General features: G+C 49.7%; 1 pseudogene; it reads left to right on the forward strand.

Annotated features, from left to right (window-relative positions):
• Nucleotides 1-1649: 1649 nt before the first annotated feature.
• Nucleotides 1650-2427, forward strand: LOC115309496 (annotated as a pseudogene).
• The last annotated feature ends 11826 nt before the right edge of the window (nt 2428-14253 follow it).

Here is a 14253-nt window from a genome sequence, read left to right on the forward strand (position 1 = left end):
GGTAGATGGTTTTTGTCAGCGGGTGTTGGGGAAAATTGCGGAAATGGCAAGCAACACCGGGAACGCTGGCGGTCAATTTAACTAACATATTGATTCATACCTGCTGGGTCAAGACGGCTTATTGCTCCGCTACATTCCAACAATCGACGATGAGGAGGGGAACGACTTTCCGTTCAGGGTGGTGATTCCTAGGAGGCTACGGAGGCGGTTTATCGGATACTTCCACGACTCGGCTTTGGCTGGTCATGGCAGCGGCAGCAAGACTTTTCAAAAGTTATGTCGCGTCGCGACCTGGCCGGGGGTGAGACAGGACACACTCCGATACGCCCGTAGCTTCCCAGCCTGCCAGAAAGCGAAGCCGCGAGGGGGAAAGACCCCAGGCCTGATGCAACCTGTAGTGAGTCACTACCCGTGGGTGATGGTTGCTTGCGACATCATCGGCCCACTTCCAAAAAGTCCCCGTGGGAATCAGTATTTATTGGTAATAACCGATCATTTCTCAAAATCGGTGGAGTTACACCAGCTGAGGAAGCTGGTCTCGGAGCGCATCTGGGAGAAGTTGTTGGAAACTTTCATGCGCTTCGGTACACCCACGTGTCTCATCAGCGATAATGCTAGCTATTTTACCAGCAGAGTGTTCACTGACTCCTGCTTGGCGCTAAACATAAAGCACAAAAGGACAGCACCATATCATCCTCAGGCTAATATCACTGAGAGAGTGAACCGAAACTTGAAGAGCATGCTGATCACACTAACGGAGAGACACAGGGACTGGGACGAACACATTGTCGAGATGGGTTTTGCAATCCGGACGACCGTGAACAGATCGACTGGGTTAACGCCTGCGCTTCTAAACTTGGGTAAGGAGCTATCGTCTCCGCTGGAGAACGGGTTACGAAATAACCAAGGTTCGACAGAACGCCCACTCTGTAAATACGCGGCGGAGTTGAAAGTTCGCCTTTTGAATGCGTTGCACGACGCCAGAGAGAGCCTCGTTGCTGCAAGGATCGAAGAGGCGGCCCAGTACGATAAGACTCATCGTCACCTGAAGTACAAGGTGGGGGACTTGGTCCTCAGGAGAACCCATCCTTTGAGCAATTCAGCGAGCGGATTCGCAGCCTCACTTGCTCCGAAGTGGGAAGGGCCCTACGTGGTAAAGGCACGACTGTCACGTCTTACCTACAGGCTCGCTCAGGAAAATGCGAGCGAGGAGTCTGGCTCGGTCCACATCACAGACCTGAAAAAGTACCATCTTCGTCATCGGGATGACGGTGAACGAGAACAAAACGAGGAATCCTCCGTTTCGCATGACTCTCGCGTGCGACCGGCAACGCGGCCTAAGCGCGGTAGCCGAACAATGCGCGAACCCGTCGGTGAGAGATCCGATAGGTGCTCTGCGCGGCGCTATAATCTGCGGCCTAGAACTTGATCTAATCTTTGCAAGATGTTAATAGAGCTTGTTCTGTCCAGAAATGCCCCCCGGAGGAACCAGAATGGGCGGCGCCATCCGGGAAGGCGACTTTCCACTTCCCGGGATACCGGCTGAGCCAGCCGGCCCAACTCCCAGGGTGGTCAACCCTTCCGGCAGAAGACCAGTCAGCCCAACGCACCGAGTGGCCAACCCGTTCGTCAAGAGAATGGCCAGACAAGCCGACAGGGTGGTCAACCCGGTTGGAGGGGGGAATGGCCAGACCAACCGACAGGGTGGTCAACCCGGTTAGCAAGGAGCAAGACGGACCAACCGTCAGGGTGGTCAACCTGGTTGGCAGAGACGGGGTGAGCAATGCCGACGTCGACCACGTCAATGAAGGCAGGGCGGCGGAGACGCGGAGGACCGGAGAGTCCCAGGGACACGCTGAAGGACGAGGTGCTGAAGATCATGCCGGTGCAGAAGCAGACGCGTGCCGGCCAGCGCACCCGCTTCAAGGCCTTTGTGGCCATTGGGGACTTCAACAGCCAGTGCTCCAAGAGCTCCAAAGAGGTGCCAGTCCTGCCAAGTGCTCCAAAGAGGTGGCCACGGCCATCCTTCAAGCCATCATCCTGGCCTAGCTGTGCGTCATCCCCGTCCGTAGCGGCTATTGGGGAAACAAGAGCGGAAAGCGCCACACCGTACCCTGCAAGGTGCGTGCTGATGCGGCTGATCCGGCGCCCCGCGGCACAAGCATCGTGTCCGCCCCAGTGCCCAAGAAGCTGCTGCACATGGCGGGCATCGAGGACTGCTACACCTCGGCTCGCGTCTCGACGGCCACGCTGGTCAACTTTGCCAAGACCACCTAATTGGCCATCCAGCAGACGTACAGCTACCTGACCCCGGACCTGTGGCGGGAGCGAGAGCTCATCAAGTCCCCCCACCAGGAGTTCACCGATCACCTGATGCACGTCCACCGCCACCAGCAAGGCGGAGATGGGCAACTTGGAGTCCAGTGACTCAGTCCAGGGACTCCGGATGCTCCGGACCCCCCCGGAGTTTGAGGCTTGAGGGGAGGGGAGTGTGGGAGACAACGAGCCTCGCTGAACGTGGATGGACGGCCCCGTGAGTGGCGAGGAAGAAGAAAAAGGGACGCTCGGGGTAGGTGCGCGTGGACAGAGTTTGAAGGGCCGTGACAAACGAAAGAGGTGGTGCTGAACGAGCCCAGGAAAGACCCGGACCACAGGGCAACCTTGCCCTTCCACATCATCGACGGCACAATTTGAGTATTCATAAAGTGTTTGTCTATGATAGCGCCCCTCGTGTGACTTCCTTGGGGCGAATGGAACTCGGCCTGATCGGGCGATATTGATAGGCGACCCACAAACTACAGAAGATTTCAACGTACACCATTACATGTGAAGCAGCCTTCGCACAAATCTCGGGGTAGGTGCCTTGCTGACATAGCACATACCTATCATGCATCCCCATTAAATGATCGGAGTCCTTCATACCTACGGGGTGGAGAGAGTAGCAATTGCCTGGATTTGACAATTGTCTCCTTAGTTCTTGCATCTCAAGCTATTTGGCTCACAGATATTGAAACACGTGGAAGTGACCATATGCCTTTTAGATCACTTTGCACATTATATAATTTGTCATTAAGCTTTTGGTGGTACTGATCCTAACCTCTGGCGACTTCCCCTGCCGTCCTCCTTGCCCAAACCTCAGCGGTGTCCCGACCACAGCTGAACTCGACAAACAAGAGTCCACACAAATGCTGGCAAGCCGAACTCCTCCATAGTCGTAAGGGTTCCCAAGTTTCCGAGCCAGGGGGTGGCAGACTCCACAGCCGAACGGGGGCCGGGTGATGTTCACGGCATGGTATCCGGGCGCGACATCTTTGCGGGAAAGAGAGAAAGTGTAGCAGAAGGAAAGACGTAGAAGTGCTTCGAAGCCTTCGCCATATTTGCGGGCTTCTGGCAGCCGCTTATACTGTGTTTAGCAGAACTCTGGAGCCATCCAGGCAAGTTATCCCAGAGAGTTCTCTTAGCACCAATCAAAAGGCTCGGAGCCTAAAGAAAACATGAGCAGGCCAACACAAGCGGATACACAAAACAAAACAAATTTCGGACAAAGTTCACAAGATCAGTTAAAATAAGACAAATCACATTCCAAGCCGCTATCACAAGAGCACGGATGTTCACAAGTATGTAACGGAAGTACGCAAGTACGTAAACAACAAAACAATTTTATTTAGCACCAAAAATTTGCAAGCTTCACTAAACACGTGGAAACCATTCACAAATTCCTTGAGCCTGACTCTTTTCTGCTGCCGACGGCCGGAGCTTCATGCAGAACGGCGCAAGGACCATGTCACTTGACACCTTCTTGAACCACGTCGAGAAAAAAAGCCCTTATCCGCCTCGCGGCTGTGACCAGCCGCCTACTACACTGGGGGAACCGGGAAGGGGCGCCAAAACAATGTAGAACCAATGGTGAATTCCACTCGTAGATCCGGAGCGCTTTCCAAAATCCGCGAGGGAGGCGAAATTCCGCTCCGTGGGACCCGCTCCAAGTCCACGAGGGGAAGATAAACACGAACTTTTGGAGCGACCTCCCCCACACCCCTCCCCACCGCTTCTCCCTCCGCCGTTCAAAATGGCCGCTGCTCGAACCTGGCCCACCAACGCCTCAGCCAACTGATCTTTCCGACGACCAGTGACGACTGTCACTGCTTAGCTGCAGAAATAACAACCGACACAGGCCGGGCGAACTTATACGTTGAACGGCGCTCATGTCACAAATAACGAACAAGACGTCCGCGTTCGGCATCGTTATATACCTTTCGGCCACCTCGAAGCGGCGGTGCACGCACAGCGATTGCCAGCGGTGGAGTTAAGATTTTTGGTACGACTTTAATAAACAGAGGGGTAACAAATCATCACTTGCACGGTCGTTGCCTGTTTTCTTCTTGCTTTATTGTACTGGAAAACGTCGGCGGAATGCAGTGTAAAAGGGTAAACAATCATTGGCTGCAGAATGAACAGGCCTGACCTTGAGTCTGCCTACGGCTTTTCTGTCGTTCTTTTTCTCGTTCTTCCTCTCACGATCACAGATGTCAGCGCTTACGATTTACCACGCTCCACAGTCTCAGTTCATGTCCCTGATCTACGCGAGGTAGAAGCGTTCAAGCCGTCACAATCCCACGTAAACAACCGACGCACCCGAACAGATTCAACTAGACGACCCGACCGTGGCACGCCGGCCGGCCCGCCGACCTCGCCAACCTCACCGCGCATGTGCACTGCCGATTTAGAAGATGACGACGTTGGGAGCTGTGTCCAGTTCCGGAAACATCTGTGAAATTGCGTAGAGCAAGTTCAGCGGGGTTTGAGGCGCTCCGTTCAGCGGGTGCTGCAAGATGAAGATGACCAGCTCGAGCCAGATCTACGAGCGAAATATGCGCGCTTTTGGAGCGGTCGAGATCTGCGGCGGAATTCACCATAAAGCAACAAAGCCGCGGAAGCATAACTTCGCGACAGTGCGCAGCACGGATTCCCGTTCGAATTCGTTTTATGACAGCTATGGTGATCTCGATGTCCCTTTGCTTTGCGTAAGACAGTCGCTTGAGTTTCCGTAAAGCGCTTGGTGATTTTAGCGGCGGTAGCATTCAGGGGGCACCGATGATCGCGTTTATCGTTTTCACGGTGCCCTCTGCCGCCTGAAAACTGTCAAGCAGTGACCCGCACTCCATTGCCACGTTTTCCACGTCGTTTCTAAACCGACAGAAGCAGTTCTGAGTTTAGACGCAAGAAGTGTTCTTGCACTTGAAGAGCTGCCTCGAAATTTCGCACTTTCTGAACAGCGGCAACTCCCAGGTCGCTGACAGGACTTATATTTTGTTGCACTTTAATCTTCCGTTTTTTTGCTATTTAAATATCATCGTTTTGAAATCTTTTTCATAAGGAAGGCTCACGCGCTGAGGATGTTTCGAGTTGTTGATTATAAAATTGGAAAGGGTTCAAAGTCAAAATAAACTGACGTTACGTCTGCTTGAATTGAAGCCTGCTTTTGCACCAAAATATTTGGCATGCAGGAGACCTCTCTACGTGCTCGCCTTTCAAAAAAATTATGTTCGAGTAGCGGCTTGTGGAGCTGACGTGTCGATTCTTGCTTGGAGTCGCTGCTTACGAGCGTTAGAGTCTGGTGGTCGTTAGATGGTCGCCTGGCACTTCTTATTCGTTGATTGTAGGCGGGCCGTCCTTGCAGGCAGATTTCATCGCGTTGAGTAAATCTTGAACTGCTGAATGTTCAAGGTGTCGAGAGCTGCCCCTCCATAAGTCGTCGGTGTCGAATTCGAAACCGTTGGCGGAAACTCTTGTGCTTTGGAGTCAACAGAACTGGAGCGACGTTTCGGACACGTCCTTCGTACACGGAACATGAAATGGACAAAACGAGCGCCGCAGTCGGAAAGCGACGCCAAAGGTTCAGATAATCTCAATATATAAGAAGGAAGAAACTGCAAAACAAGAGTCAACACCCAGAGCGAACAACCGCAGGGAGAGACGAAGTTCGGAAGGACGTACCGTAAACGCCAAGGCCAAACAAAGGGGCAAGGTCAGGGAGCAAGCGAAAAGGTAAAGGGGAAGGGGGGTGGGTGTTTAGAAAACAAGACAGCGGAAGTCCTAGTCGCCGAAACTTAATCTATTGTTTAAGCCTTTGGGAATTCAATGCGAATATTAAAGATCAAACAGTTTTCTTCTTCTTCTTCTTTTTTTTTTTTGAGAGCGGAAACGGAGGAAGCCAGATTTAATAACGCAGTCGAAAACGTGTGTGGAGAGGTTGAAGTAAATTTTGTTGGCGAGCCTGAGTGCACAAGCCGGCGGTGCTCACGGAAGCTCACGGAAGCTCGCGCTACAGAACCGAGGAATCCTGGGTTTGACCCCCTACCCTGCCCGTTTTGATCTGAATGTGGATCGTCCCATTACGCGTTCGTGTAATCACTACAGCGTGACGCACGTTAAGAACTCCAGGGTAGCGGTCGTACTGCACTGGCAAAATATCTCATCTACGGCGGAAATCCTCTCGACACCTTGTGGGGTTCTTTACGGAGATCCCTCTACTAATAATCGTCGCCCGATCGGTATGCGCTCCGCCCGTCACCCAGGGAGTTACACACTGCAACGAGAAGACAGCGAACGGGTTTACTGTACCTCTCGGTTGCCGGTCGTCGAGAGCCGGTAGTCCGGGTCCGTCGACCCTTGTTGTCGCCCGTCGATCAGAGCTCACAGTCGGGGTCCGTGTCCAGGCCTGCGGATCGCCTTTCCCACGTCATCGCTGCGTAGGCTGGCTGTCCAGGGCTATCAATGCCCGAGTCTCGCTGCGGAACCACCCCAGGATCGTCATAGCCCAGATCATTAGGCCCGGGCTCGCCGTTTCCACCGGTCTTGCTCCAGACCTCGCTGGTGGACCGCTCCGGGGTTCGTTATGGGCCAGGCCAGGCCTAGGCCGGGCAGCTTGGCTTCGACGTTCCTTGTCCAGCTACCAGACTCGCTCAGCTCGCACTGTCTCGCGCCAGCTCGTGTCTTCTCCGCCGGCCGCCTGTCACGTGCTCTCTGCCTCGTCTTTCATCCTCGGCTTCCACACTCTCCCCCCCTCAAGGCCCGGACTTCGGGGGACTTCATGGGCCTCAGGGAGCCGCTGGGCTTCATGGGCGGCCGCCGTTGCTCTTGCCGGAGTGGCCACGTTGCAGCGTACGAAAGCGGCGTAGGTGGTGGTGGCTAGCGAAGCCGGCAGACAATGCCGACCTGTCTGTCGCTCGCTGTCGCACTCACCGCGATGCGGCAGGGGGCTTGCTCTAAGCTGGTCCGGCCGACGCAGACGGACTTGCCCCGTTCCGCTTAGAGGTCACAGCGGGCTTAGAACTGCCCGCCTGAACCGTTCGTCAGGCCGAACAACTGTCAGCCACCCTGAGCACTTGGGAAAACGAATGGTCCCGTCTTCCCTCCCGGTGGGCTTTCTGGGTTACGCCGTCTGTGTACGGCCGTCTTTCCAAGAAGCTATTCTGCGCAGAGCAAACTGTAAAAACAACACACAGTGAACAAAAACTCTGCCGCAGAATGTGGCAGTGGCCATAGCCTCTACCGCCACATAGCTTGCGACGGGTTCGTGTACCATGCGGCCAACTCAGCAAGTCTGCATTTCAGAGCTCGCTCGTGGGTCGCCAAGAACAGGGGATTTCTTGTGTCCTACCGCAACCTCATGCTATACGTCTTCCCCATCGCGAAGTTGGCAGTATCCTTTCAAGTCAGCGATGTGAACCGGGCAAGCCTCCTCGTTTGTATCTCGCCGAGTAAGCCTAGAAGTAAGACACGACGCTCGCGTCTTTATACCTTGGGTGCCCTTCTCACCTCGGAGCAAGCGATGCGGCAAAACCACTAGCTGCGTTGCTCAAAGCGTGAGTTTCCTTCAGAACAGGTAACGATGGCGTAAACCTAGTCCATCTTTTGCGCAAGCGAAGGGATCCAAAGCCTGTGGCGGGGTGACCAAATACCATACCCGCAATTCCGCAACGGCTACATATACCATGTGCTACTCGATGTAAGCGTCAGCGTCCCATTCCGTCCACGTGCATACGAGCTCTAGGGACTGCTCGGTCCTCGGAGGGGCGGTAGCTCAGCGAGCAAGCCCGCTTAAACCGTTCACGCCTCAAGGCAAGCTGGACAACTACAAGCCACCTAAATGTCTACCGCCTCATCCCCGGCCAGGTCGTGACGCGACATAACTTATTAAAAGTCTTGCTGTCACTGCCACGACCGGCCAGAGTGAAGCCGAAAAAGTGTCCTATAAAACATTTCGTAGCTTTCTCGGAACGACCCCCTCAAGGGAGAGTCGTCCCTCTTCCTTTCGTCGGTTGGAGTGACGCGAAGTAACTAGCCGTCTTGGCCCAGCGGTTACAAATCATACTGCTCCTTAACTCGGCTGCCAGCGTTCCTGGTGTCAACTGCAATTTACGCCAGTTTATCCAACACCCGCTGACAATCTCGTCCGCCAGTGTTCTCGGTGCCGACTGCAATTCCCGCAATCTTTCCGACACCACTGACAAAAACCCATCTGCACCCCGGGCCTCGACAAGCGCTTTCTGGCTCACCGCATCACTCCAAGCCTAAATCCTAAATATGCAATAAGCCCTGGCTGTTTTTCCTCCTTCCAGTCGCTATCCTGCCTTCCAGCGAACCTGCCGTGTCTCTCCTCTGCCTCCGAAAACGACTTTCTTACATCTTAACAGCGCTCCTCGTGTTCCCCCCGGTTGCGTCACCATCTGCCAACCACTATTCTGGGGAACCGGAGAAAGCACGTCCGCAACCTCGTCCTTCGAGACCTTTAAGTACTCGATTCGAGGAGACACCTGCTGAGCTCTGCTGTGAGACAAGTCACCGAAATTCCGAAATACTTTGTCTCAACGGGCATCGTTAGCTTTAGTGAACAACCCGCTCAACGAATCCATGGGACTCCCTGGGGACGATTAGAAGCAGAGGCATACCGAAGGGGCCCCCCGTTGGATGTGCCATTTTAATATGGGTTTCTTTATGGGGGAGGTCCCTCTATACTAATAATCACCACCCGATCGGTATGCGCTCCGCCCGTCACCCAGGGAGTGACATACAGCAACGAGAAGACAGCGAACGGGTTTACTGTACCTCTCGGTTGCCGGTCGCCGAGAGCCGGTAGTCCGGGCCCGTCGACCCTTCTTGTCGCCCGTCGATCAGAGCTCACAGTCGGGGTCCGTGTCCAGGCCTGCGGATCGCCTTTCCCACGTCAGCGCTGCGTAGGCTGGCTGTCCCGGGCTATCAATGCCCGAGTCTCGCTGCGGAACCACCCCGGGATCGTCATAGCCCAGGTCATATGGCCCGGGCTCGCCGTTTCCACCGGTCTTGCTCCAGACCTCGCTGGTGGACCGCTCCGGGGTTCGTTATGGGCCAGGCCAGGCCTAGGCCAGGCAGCTTGGCTTCAACGTTCCTTGTCCAGCTACCAGCCTCGCTCAGCTCGCAATGTCTCGCCCAGCTCGTGCCTTCTCCGCCGGCCGCCTGTCACGTGCTCTCTGCCTCGTCTTTCATCCTCGGCTCCCACAACCTGAAGGCAGAATAACCTTTCACTACCTAAACACCCTCCTAAAAAAAGAATCTTTTTTTTTTTAAATATTATTACTAGAATTCTCTGTTTAAAGTTAAAGGGAGGAGCGACATGGCAATGCAGACAATGTTGTAGGTGTTACCAAAAAAAAAGCAACGAAATACGGTACTCGTTACTTGCAAATAAAGGGTACACGTTACCGTCCTACATTACCTCAAAATAAAAATAATAAAAATAAAAAAAACGCGCTACTGTTACCGTTACCCATAAAAAGTAACTTGCGTTACTTTTTCCGTTATTTTTTTAATTATGAATTAGCACGTCTTGCTGTTTCGACGTTAAAGAAGTTACTGTAAAGCGTTGCTAGTAACGTGTTAATACTCCAGAGTGCTAAAACCTGTACTTGAGTACAAACGGTTTCTTCTTTTCTTTTTTCTTCAGTGGGAGGGGTTGAGTTTTTATGAAGCACAAAACAGCAATAAAAAAGTAATAGAAGCTTCAAAGTGGTTGAGTAATAGGCTAGTGAGTAGAAAAAAAAAATCCACAGCACTCGGACTTTTCTTTTTTTCAGCGCATTAATCTCCAGAAGAAAACAAGAACAAAAAGCAAATATATAAGGTTCATTGCTCTTAATGTTTCCTCTCTAATATATTCATCGTTGGTTGTGCAGCAGAAGCAGATGGCACGTATTTTTCTGACTAAGCCTCGAACATATCGCCGCTTACATAATCGCGCAGTTTCATCCTGGCAGATACCAACGGTGGAAGCACAGGTTTCGAGGACCTGTGTTCAATCGAGGTAGGTTAAAATCTTCTCGACGAACCACGCTGTCGTTCAAGTTGTTGAACCCGTTATCTCTAAGTACGCTCACTTTTTTATTGTAATACATTTATATTGAGGATACTTACCACCTTTTAAACTTTATTGTGGCAGGCGCTGGTATGCTAAATGCATCAAAACTTTTTTGCGTGAGTAGTTTCGGACTGGCAAGGCCCATACTGGCAAAAACGTGCACGTATTTGCTTTTCGTAAAAGCCTATCTTACTAACCTAAATAAAAAAGAACTTTTTTTTTGACGTTGGTTTTTAGTTTTATTTCTTAGTTTCAAAATCCACATTGTATACATTTTCGCTGATAAGTATTGCTGCCGTTCCGCTATTGTTCATTGTGAGACAATACGAAGAGGTGGCGCGTCATCTTGAAAGGCCACGTGTCATTCGCTGCATTATTTCAACTTCACATAAAAGATGAATCTGCATTTTTTTAAAGTTTATAGGTGACTGGCGCACTCTGTATCTTTTAGGTACAAACATCTCCCTGAATGTTCAGCAACAAAAGCTGTGGAGTATGGGAGCCACAAGCATGACGAAGCTTTTTCTTGGCTGCATATAGTTGTAAAAGATGACGCACTTCGTCATAAGACTTTAGTTTGTCCTCTTTTCATGCATGTGAATTTTTTACGTGATTTACATTCACTTCAACGGGGATCTTTGCCATGGGACTTACGTGTGCAGTTGGGGGCACGAGATTTGAGGCTTGTGACTCATAACCTGGCTCTCGGTTAAAAAGTGAAACTTGACGGCACATCAATCGTACCACCTTACAATTTCAAATCAACTGAACGTAATGTTTTACCTACGTAAAAAAAGGACAGCAGATTGATTTTTGGCAAAACACAAGCCAGTCAATCAAGGGGAAGATTCTAGCGAAATTCGAAGCTTGGGTTCACCTGCTCATTAACCCTGTGCTCTTCGTCTTTTTTGTTTTCGATTGTTTTAGATCAAGTTATATTTTGAGCTTTGTATTTCGCTGGGATCTTTCTGCTTTTCGCCCTGATTGGTTGTTTGCGTGTTTCACAAGAAAGTGAATTTACGTACTTGTTTTAGAGTATATACTGAGGTGATTTGGAAATGAGAAGCAATAGCAAAAATATCAGATTAGCTCACCCTGAACGCTGGTTTTACAATATCATATGTATAGGTCCACGCCGTGACCTCTTCCAAGTCAGGCTGATAGAACCGGACAGGGGCTACGGTTTTAAATATTTGTATTCGAATCTATGATAAGATGTTCTTGAGGGTTGATGCACGATAGACTGTGACTACCGTTTAACGGCAAACTTGCATTGACCTCATCACAAAGTGTTTATAAACATCTCCGTCCCTTCGTTGTCTCGTGCCAAATGTCTTAGATAATAAAAATTTCTGATAGATAACACCATTCCACATTTTCCGGCCCTGACCTAATCTCTCATTTTTAACAGACCGTATTTTTTATTCTATCGGTGTAAGAGACTACAATGAAGTTCTACCATCGTTTATTTCGTGAGTATTTTTTTAATCCTCCTGACTTTGGCTCCTAGTGTCTCAACCTAAAAAAGGATTTTAGTCCACACAATGGATGTACAATTTATGTACATATATTTTTTTGTTTAAGTTCTGCAACTTCTGACGGGACTGTCCATCGACATCGCTCTGGCCCGCACGCACGTGTCTGTCGCCTCGCAGTCAGGCGTAAGTTTTATACGGTACGGGAGAAAAAAAAAATCCCTCACGATAACAATTTTTTTGGCGATTCTAATCGCCAGTCCTAATAAAGACGAACATGCTGAGAGCTTAGCCAAAAGATACTGAAACCGAACTCTGCAAGGTATATATGAGGTATCTACGTCGGAAAGGGAAGGCATGGGTGTGTCCTCTTTTTTTCATCTAAGTCTACTCCTTCCTCCCCCCTCCCTCTCACCCCCCCTCCCCGCCCAAGTCTCCAAATACTTTGGAGGGTAGTGATGAATTGTAGAAGTTCAAAGTTGATTCAGATATATGTAGTAAGCAAAGTAGACACCTAGAAATATCATGTAAATTGAACCAGTTTGAAGCTTGGTTTTTTCATTTACCTTCGACTCTTCGAAGTCACATAGCCCGTTTATACAAAGGTTCGACCACCTGACACAGCTGCCAATCCATGAAACAAAGACGGCTTGGACCACGTTAATTTTTGTTCCAAACTGTGGGCGGCTCAGCCTGCTCAGTATCCTTGTATGTATGCCCTTATTATGTCATATACTGAAAGTCAGATCCACAGGAGGGTGCAAATGATCTAAATTCACGTAACATTAAGAGCAAAAAAATGTTACTGCTTGCATACTATCATGGAGGTGTCCGAAGAAACTAGCTACCGATTGGCAGACTTCTTTTGTGTGCGCTCCCATGTCTGTGTGTGTTCACAGTCTAGAAATTTCTCAGTTGACAATAAAATTACGGCTGAAATTTCTAATATAGGTATATTATTTGGGACCAGGAAAAAGTGGTTTATCATATTTGTTGCGTAAACATTTAAATATATGCTTATGTAAATATAATTTCATTTGAAATTACACCGTAAGTATGATGTTAAATTTTTACAAACCAAACTAGTAAAAAATAAAACTAATATAGTCACCTTTTTCTCTTCTTGTGCTTGAGAAAAATGTGTGACAATATATCAGTGTATTTGGGGATTGATAGATGTGAAAAAGCTCTGTCGTTACCCTACGCATAACAAAACGTTGAATTAATGAACTGAGATTAATCAAGCAAAGTTGAACTGATATGGTTATAAATTTACGTAAGTGAAAGTGGTACGACCAACGTATTCTATATTATTCTCCTGAATTTTTAATATCAAATGTCACGCTTATTTGAACTTTGCAACTACCTGCCCATACCGCCTTCGAATCAAACTAAACGAGCTTGGACAACGTTTGTTTACGATAAAAAAAAAGTGGTCAATCAAAAAAAAAAATTTTTTTTTAACGTGTTGAGTTAAGGAACAGCATTTGGCACGCCCCAGCCGGGTATTGGAGGAATATTTTGGCCTCCTGGGAATCTTTCTGCACGGAACCGAAATCCTTCGTTGGGATTCGAACCCGCCAACTGCAATCAGCAGGCCGGCGCTTAACCTCCGAGGTGGTTAAAGGGGTCATGAAACGATTTTCTTACTTTTTCCTCCTTAGCTTTAATCCTCAACTCAAATGAGAATTGTGAAATCACGTGGTCGTGACATTCCTTCGGCACCGGTGCGATGACTCCTAGCTTCCACCGTGCTTTTTATGCACCACCATAGAACTTGTTATTCCCCAGTGACAATAAGTTCCGGCAGGGCACTCATTGGCAACGAACGCGAATCCAAATATTCGTCGACGGATTGATTGTTGACGAGCGCATGCGTCCGAGTGACGCAATTCTCGTGTCCAACGCGTGAGCTGGGCTCTGCTGACGTCAGTTTGGCGCCGGTGACGCGCTTTTGGAACCGCGGATGTATCATAGTGAAGAGGCGGAGAGCTTTCGAAGGCAAGAAGGTACAAAATAGTCCGCTATATTTTCAAATGTTCGTACCGAAAAGCTGGCTTTTGACTTTCTAGCCTCTTTCTTTTGGCCAACTAAACGATATGCGATTAGTAAAGTCCCAATTTAAAATCATTCATCCCAACCCAAAATTCGTTTCATGGCCCCTTTAAACAGAAATTCAGTCTGCTCTGTGACCGAGTTTTGGTAACTTGTCCGTAATATACACCGAGAGTAAGATCCACAGGAGGGTGAAAATTAATCATGTTAAACTGAATATTAACGTTAATAAATGGCGTTACGGTGATGAAGGCTCTCGAGGAAGTATTGAACCAGAAAGGAGTTGTTTTTCTGCCCACGCGCAAAAATGTGGCAACAATAAAAAAA

The sequence above is a fragment of the Ixodes scapularis genome, unplaced genomic scaffold (genome assembly GCF_016920785.2).
Source record: "Ixodes scapularis isolate PalLabHiFi unplaced genomic scaffold, ASM1692078v2 PGA_scaffold3__209_contigs__length_174095766, whole genome shotgun sequence".
NCBI classification, from domain to species: domain Eukaryota; kingdom Metazoa; phylum Arthropoda; class Arachnida; order Ixodida; family Ixodidae; genus Ixodes; species Ixodes scapularis.